Source organism: Crocodylus porosus, unplaced genomic scaffold (genome assembly GCF_001723895.1).
Source record: "Crocodylus porosus isolate Cpor-Errol unplaced genomic scaffold, CroPor_comp1, whole genome shotgun sequence".
In the NCBI taxonomy this organism is placed as follows: domain Eukaryota; kingdom Metazoa; phylum Chordata; order Crocodylia; family Crocodylidae; genus Crocodylus; species Crocodylus porosus.
This window is the reverse complement of record NW_017728933.1, coordinates 1,755,292-1,763,743: the sequence shown is the minus strand read 5'-3', so window position 1 is coordinate 1,763,743 and position 8,452 is coordinate 1,755,292. Positions and strand designations below refer to the sequence as shown.

The 8,452-nt window shown below is 43.5% G+C and overlaps 1 protein-coding gene across 2 annotated transcripts in view; it reads right to left on the bottom strand.

The window, feature by feature from the left end:
- Window positions 1-2,608, bottom strand: part of LRRTM4 (leucine rich repeat transmembrane neuronal 4) — a 551,455-nt gene extending 548,847 nt beyond the window's left edge. Inside the window, exon 1 of one of the 2 annotated variants that reach the window (XM_019545958.1) lies at window positions 2,080-2,608. The gene's annotated coding sequence lies outside the window, so the exon portion shown is untranslated. The remainder of the gene's footprint in view (window positions 1-2,079) is intronic. The other variant, XM_019545963.1, reaches the window with a different exon arrangement.
- Window positions 2,609-8,452: the final 5,844 nt, after the last annotated feature.

Below are 8,452 nucleotides of genomic sequence, written 5' to 3'. Positions count from 1 at the left end.
TGCGGGCCCGAGGACCGAGCCCTGGGGGACCCCACTGCCCACATCCCTCCAGGTCAAAAATGACCCGTCCACCACTGCTCTCTGGGTGTGGCCCTCCAGCCCACTGGTGACTCATCTTACTGTGTAGGCGCTGACACTCCAATCTCCTAATTTTGACTGTAGGATCCCTTAAAAATCTGGGCCATGAAAGGTAAGAGGTAACAGGCAAGGCATGAGATCTGGATCTAGTTCCAAAGTCCCTTAAACCTTTACAAAGCTTGGATAAAAGGTATGGTTCAAGACACACTTCTAATAATGACTGAACTGCAGCATTACATTTCCTGTCCTAACTTTTGTTCAGAAAGGAAATATTAAGTTACAGAAATGGGTTTAATGCAGCCAATGTGTTCTGCTGTAGTGTATTTTTACACCAAGCTGTAGCTTGTAATAGTCTACCAACATGAAGCAAGAGTTGCATCATTTCTGGATTGGGGCTCCCATGTTACTCTGCCATAGTGTCACTGCATCCCTTTGCACATTCTGCACCTCAGGTTTCCAATCCCACCTAGCCTCAATCCAGCTCCTACTACTAAATGGGAAATAACCAAAACTCTCAGTACAAGGCATACACAGTCCTAAAACCTGACCTGGAGTGAAACTAAAAGGCTTCATTACCAAAACTAAATTGTGATCTTCGGAGTGTAGACGAGGGGTGGACTGAGGAAACCTCTGGAGGCCTCTTCCAGTAACACTTTTCTGTGATCCTATTTGAAATTATCAAGCAAAACTTTCCTATAAATACAGAAATATTGTTCATCAAAAGTAGAGTCCTCAAACGGATAAACAGGGATGGCCTTGTACCAGATAACTCTAATGGCAAGACAGATGTGTTATTTTGCCTTGATAGCATTGGGAGTGATTCTTCAGTGACCTGATGAAGAATGTTTTGCATTGAAAAACATGTCTAACTTTGGTGGACTGTGTGGTTGGGATAAAGATCACTCACAAAAATCCTTGCCTCTTGCATTATTTTGCCTTGTAATTTGTATGCTGCATACTTTTGTTGTATACTTCTTGTTCAAGCAGGTAATTAAGCTTTATCTAACCTCAACATCTCTGTACAACCAAATTGTCTAGGAACCAAGATACAGATCACAACTGAAATCTGAATCTCCAATTGTTCATATTCAAGCAGTAGAAAGCCCAGCTGGATTCCATGCCACAGTTAACTTGTATTTGTAGCTAATACTGAAGGACTCTTCAACTTCTTGTTTCCCAGTTTACATAAAACATTCTTACACCGCTGTTCTTGCCTTTTTAAGGCACTTGTGCAAATGCTTCCTAAGTTCCTTGAGCTAAATTTTAATTGTCATGTGAAGAATTCCCTTTTGAAGCATGTATTTTGCACATCCTCCAAGCCCAAAGCTTCCCATCCTCTTAAACTCTTGCCATGAATAAAAAGTACAGTTGCACACAAGACAGAAACAGCTGCTTTTCTACACTGCTTATGAAGTTGCACCGCTTTGTTGGCACAAGGAGCCCAGCACAGTCAGCTGACTGACACTAGGGGAAGCAGCATGCTTCCTCAGGTTTAGTCACAGTTTCTAGACCAGGATGGCAAAATAAATCTTTGTTACAGTGAAACAAGCAGATAAAGTAGTGAAAGACAGCAGTGATCGTTTGCTCTTATCAACACTAACTATAAAGATGGAAGGCCAGTTCCTTCTTGCATCTGTGTAAATCCACAGCAATTCCTGGGGACTGCTCTCATGTTGGAGTTGCTCCTGATTTAACAGGAGTACAGATGAGAACAGATTTGGCCCAGCAGACAGTATTCAGAATTCCTCCAAGGACATCTTTTCAAAAGCACACTGCTGCATTAACATGCAGGATTACCATGCATACACATAAAAACAAACAACATATTCTCAAAACCCAATACCTTATTTCTATCCAAAACATAAAGCGCTTTTGTTGTCAGACCCAAACATTTGTCTTTTGTGTTGCAAAGGACGTTTATTTTAGATTATAAATTTCATTCAGCTCTATTTCCCTTCTGGGAGTTGGCCATGGGATATCTATCCCAGGAAATAATCTTACCTGATAGTAGAGCACCATTTCCATTCCCCTTCTGGATCACAAGTTCTGTCCCACTCTGGCTTGCAATGCTGAGCAGCAAATCCAAGTTCAAATCATTCAGGTGCTTACAGACTTTGTGCTTCCAGTTGCAGTAGGTCTGGGAACACAAAAATCACAACTTTCCTATAAATCTGCATCAGCAGATATCCAGCACTCAGTATCTCTCTGCTCTGTGGAAACGCTTTTCCCTCTCTGGCCCAGGCACCTGCTTCTTCCTCTGTTTAGGATCAGTTAATAGATTTATCCTTTCTCCAGACATTTTCTCAGGCATGAATTAGGGGATACAATGTTTTTGCAAGCATGCATTACATCACCACTCTAATAGTTGAGTAAGAGCTTGCTACTAGAATTGGGAATTACTTCCCTGAAATGGTTTCTACTAATAGTGTCTAACAATCCTCTCCAAAATTGGGCCTGACCCTGAAGCAAGTTTCATGCATAGAGACGTTTCCAGCATTGCCGATATGGACAGTTCAAATTCATGAGCTTTAAAAATAATTGGGTACTGTTTTCATTTGCCTCCTGTTTTTTCAGCTGATAGGGTACATGCGAGTCCTATTGGCAGCTTTTCTTAACAACCAACAGGAAGGGTGTTGACCTTCTCCCATACATGCATGAGTCCAAGCATCTTGACTTTAAAGGAACATTACAAATCACCAAGGATTGTGATTTACTGTTCACCACACAAAAACATGCAGATTTTCTCATTTCAAGGATGAAAAACCCCAGATTTTCTCTTTTAAGGAGAAAAAAAGCAGGAAATGATGGGTTTCCCTCTGCAGGCTGGCGGGAGCGGGAGGAGGGTGATCAGGCAGGGCACTGCGTGCATTTGCATTCGCATGTAAGCACATGGCAGCCAGGCGGTGTGGAGAGCAGCTCCCGCAGGTCCCTCCAGGTAAGTCTATGCAGGGGGGGAGGGGGGGAGGGAATTGATACCCCCAGAGTGAGGGCGCAAATTGGACAGGGCTGGGGGCCTGGGGCTTGGGAAAGGAGAGGGAACATGCAGCCACAGGGCCCAGGATGAAGCCATGGGCAGGGGTGATGGGAGCTCCCAGCAGTGGCGGGGGGGAGGAGGGTCTCCCCACCACTACGTACACTTCCAAGAGTGGGCCATGTGCCCCCCCAGATTTGTGCAAGAGGCAGGGGTGCAAAAATGCGGGCTCCCCACCCTGCTGCCCTTCCTCCAGTGCCTTCACCGCCCAGCGGGTAGGACGTGGCAGAGCAGGGCAGGGAAGTGGTGTGGGGCTCCTGGCAGTGGCACCAAACCTCCCAGCCCACCCTGCCAGGTCCCACCCACTGGACCATGAAGGCTTCTGGGGAGAGGTCAGCAGAGCAGGAAGCTCCAACCTCATACTCGCCAGCGTGCATCTGCATGCCATCATAGGCTCTGCTCCATCAGTGCTGCCCATGGGGGATGAGGAGGGGAGGTGGGCTCTGCCCTCCACTCAGGCCACAGCAGCCACCACCTCCCACAGGCAGCAGCCAGGGCTCAGGCACTGCTGCGGGGGCGGGCAGAGGGCTGCAGATCTGGGTCCCCAGCCCCGCAGCTTGCAGCCCCCGCCAGCAGGACTGGGGGTGCGGGGAGTGGGTAGGGAGTGAGGGGCACTAGCAGGGCCAGGGGGCGATGGTTTGGCAGTGAGGGTCAATGGCATGGCATATCAAAGCTGCTCAGTGCCACAAAACAGTTAAGGAGGGCAGCTGCAGCTGGACTTGCATCCTGAGGTGTGAAGGGGTCAGGGGGTGCTCTGATTTTCCATGACAAGAACGCCAAAATCAAATGTCAAAATGTATAGGTATTTAGATTTTTTTTTTTTTTTTTTTTTATAGTGACTGAGGTACTGGTAGGCTTCCAAATTGCCGCAGAAAAACATGAATTTTACGTTTTTTATAAGAGAAGTTGCCATTTTTAAACAGAGAAAAGCAGGATCCCTGGAGATCAGGATACTCGTATTAAAAATCAAGAGTTAGTGGCACTGCCTCTGTGTCTGCAGGAACTCATTTCAGGATCCAGGCCTTCATGAATTTTGCTGCTTGCTATAGTAGCTAAGAGAGAGAGATCAGTTAACAATTTCTAGATAATCAGTAGATCCTAGTTGGGCTGATGGGCTTTCTTAAATTATTTATATGCTATTCAGAGCTCGGTGGGTGGAAATCATTATTCTGATGTATTTCACTATGTCAGTTTCCACCAAGATTTTACAAAGATTATTCAATTCCCACTTGCAGGCTTCAAATGCAGAAAAAGGCAGAATTCGGAATTAACATAAGCTTGTACACTAACCATTTTTGGCAGTTAAAATAACCACTTGTGGCCCAGTGGCAACTAACATACATTAGGGCAACCTTCAGGCTGCTCTGAATTTTGCTGGGGAACAGGCTTGGTACCTAGCCAGCTCAGGGAAGAAAAAATGTGAAACGGAGCTTTCTGCAGGTTTTGCTTTCTCCTCCTCAGTTATGTCAGATGCAGGCTAGAGTAGGGGCTTTTGCCCTAACCATCTTATCAGCAACTATTGTTGCAATTGTATTCTAAATGGAAGAGACTGAATATTACTTGAATGCAGATTTATCCCACAAGCTAGATATAAGATGCCAGTAATCACTATGCACCATCATACATAACTAGGGACCTACACAAGTCACGGTTTCACAGATTTTGCAGACACTGGAAACAACGGAAGTCCACGATTGCCAGGGAATCTGCCAACCCCCCCCCAACAGTAATGGCAGACTGAGTGAAGGTGCACGCCGCCAACTAGTGGTGAGGGGCGGGATCACCAACGCCCCTCTACCAATCAGCAGTGAGGGGCGGGGCTGCCGCAAAACCCCCACAAAATCAGCTCTGTGTGCTGCAAGCTGTGAAAACCCCTTTGTCTAACCACTACTTGGGTTATGTATAGGGACCTGCATATCTCAAAATACTTGCTAATCAACTCTGATTTAACAGGTTTAGATCTATACAATTCTCCTGCACCAATTGGTAAGGACAGTGACTTATTAGCAAGAAGTGCTGGAGCACTTAAGACGCTCTGGGTGACACTATTGCTGTCATTAGTATGATAAGAACCATTACATAGAAACAAGAACTAGTCATAACTACAAGGCATAAATGTAACAGCAGCATTTACATTCATTTACTCAACTATAGGCTGGAAATTATCTTTTATTTATAAATAGACACCCCAAGGGAATGCATTTGTCCATATTTCAATAATATGATTAGGCAAGTGCACTTCTCTATGCCTGGATGGTGAAATATTCTGGATGTCATTCCACATTGGGTGTATTTGAAAGAGTGAAACACGGGCTGAATGCTTTGGATGAGGAATATGTTTCTTCTTATGGAGAGCTATATGTCATGTCATATAGCATCATGGCATTTAAAAATGGAGCTGTACATCATCTTGAGAGCAGATACATTATAACGCAGTTCAGAAGCACAATCAAGAAATTTAAACACTGACAGAAGAATAGCAAGACATATTTGTTTTCCAGCATTGCCACTGATTATTATTCTGACCTTTAGCAAACCCCTTGGGTCAACCTGGACCTTAAAAAGTGAGGAAAATCATGTTGATCACATTTGTACTGTGTTTTCAGTTTCATTGATAACAGTCCAATTCACCAATGCATTTAAGCATCTCTCTAACATAAAATGCACGAATAGTCCTCTTAATTTCAGTGGGATTGCTAAAAAATAGGTGGAAGCCAACCTATATTGCTGAATCAGACTTAAAAACACTGTCTAAACCTCAGCTATAATGAGTAATGCTGTCAGCCTACTCTGAAGCAAAGAATGGCTGCCACTATGACAGGTATAAACTGCAGTAGGAAGAGCAAATTTTATAGGGCATGAAAGAGGATTGCTTTGTTTTGCACTGATCTACCAGGTCCTGTCCGTACTGGTGGCTGAGGGTATGCATCCAAGGCTAGCAAAGGTGTGCTAGGCACTTAAGTGGCTGACTTGCTGCTGATAGATGCTGCTGGGACTTTGTGTCATCCAGGACGTTAGGACACACCAAGCCCTGAACAGAGGTCTTATTATTTTAAATCTAATGCTTGATCTTAACTAGAAGGCCAGACAGGGCATTATAGGATTGTCTATTGTTGCTATTCTTTTTGCACACTGGACAGTACCTAAATACCAAAAAGCATCCTGAACAAACAAAAGTATTAACATATGATTGTAAGGGACAGATAGCTTATGCTGCTCCATGATCAGAGTTCCCAGCTGTTATCACAATGCAAATGATCAGACATTTGGAATAAAAACCTGGTGAGTGTGGGGCAAGTGGAGTTTCAACACCTTAGTTTGCCAAGCCGAAGAGGCTTCTTCCCCCCACTTCTCCTAATTGGAGAATGTATTGAATTAATTTGTTATCACTTTAATGAAAACAATAACTGTTTTTTTTTAAATCAGCTTCTGCTAGAAAATGAGAAAACATTAAAAAAAGACCCTTTTTTCCAGGATGAAAAACTGATGAGGTGAGTAGGGTATTTTGCTTTAACAAAAAGGAGTTTCATGACAAGCTGCTGCTTATTCAAAACGTGTCAATCGTTTCTAATTACTGTTGTCACTGATGACTTTTTGTTGCAAGGAACTTAAGCCAGGAGTGGGGTCCTCCATTGTGCCCTGCACAAACATATGAAGGTGCAACCTGGCACTGAACATTTAACAATCCTACATAAATACAAATGGATTTATTGGCCCATTCCAGCTTATATTCCTTTCAGCATGAGGGGCCATGCTTTTCTCAGGGCAAAGGCAGCACAGTCTATTTGATATGGCAATAGATTGAGAGCTCATAAACGAGGGTATCATCCTGGCCCTGGCACTTACCTCAGATGAGTCACTTCACCTCCCTGCCCCTCTGCCTCTTCTGTTCACTTATGTATTTAGTTGGAAAGCTCTTTAGGGCAGGGATCATCACCCCATATTCACCCAGCACTTAAAACAATGGGGCCCTGTGCTCCTGTTATCCTCATAACATTTCTCCTCATCTGCAAACGTCTTTCTTAAGAGAAATGTCAGAGCTCGGATATGCTTAGGTTCTTTGATCTTTAATAAATACTGGTCACAACCCCTGCTCACTTAAAATAAGGATGCCCGATTCCCAGCCATTAAGGACTTTAAGCATCGTTCCTGCTCTTTGGTGAAATAAACTTATTAAGCATGCCATGCTCTCACAGTAGCCTCAGCAGCGCTCCTGGGTTAGCAGGGAAAACGCACATTGCTGACCATCTGAGACCAGCATTTCTCATGATGAGATTGGGGAACTGGCGAGGAGTTAGCTTCATGCCTGGACTCCATTTCCTGGGTAATGTCATTAATTTATTCATTAAAATGTTATCAAATTATTGAAAAGAAATCTCCATCCTGAGATTTAGATAACAGCAGCTCTGCTTCCCATCTGAATGGGATGTTCACTTTAGCAGAACTTTTAACTCCCAACATTGTTTCATGACTTTATTATTATTATTATTCAGTTCAGCCGAGCTTTTTTTCTCCTCTGCTCTGTTTACACATTTTAATGAGGTTTTAATCTTTCTTGACATATTTATTCAGGTTATTTGTTTTACAAAAGGAAAGTGCCTTAAAGTGTAATTGAGGAAATCAATGCCTCTTTCCACCTGGGTCTGCATCTCTAATTCCCCTTTCTAAATATTTCCCAACTCTTAAAAAAAAAAACCAAAAACCCTACATATGGGGTCTTGTGAGAATACATATGGGGGAGTTGTGCTTTTTTTTAATTAATGCAGATAGAATTCACATCCTTATGGCAGCACTGTGAATTCTACAGTTCTCCTACAGAACAATTGATTGTCAAATTAACTTTGGCCTTTTGAGGCTTGTGGATAAATTTTAAAAAGTATTTTTAAATAAAGGAGTAATGTAGGAACGATCATGGCAAACCTGGAGCTGGCACCACCTGTGGCAACTCAACATGAAATCCCGTAACAGCAAGCAGCCTGCTTTCTATCTTGTAAGGTTCCTCGAGTGCTTGATCGCACAACTGTTTACACGGCAGGGTTAAAGAGCTCTGCAGGTTGGGGATGTGTTGAACTCTTTTGGGTACTGAATTTCAGTGGAAAATCTGGCCATAAATGGGAGTTGATGGGTGCTACAAGCTTTTATAACTCTGGCTTTTATTTGCAGGCTTAAGTAGGAACAAGAGCTTGATGACATGGCCTTTGAACAGTCTCACTCATACAGACTTTTCTCAACCACATTTTAAATAGGATTTTGCAACAGAATACTTTTCCAAGAATCACTAGGCTGATAACCTCTATTTTTGAGCCCCCTTGCTGGCCCAGGTATGGGGAGAGGAAGGGGGAA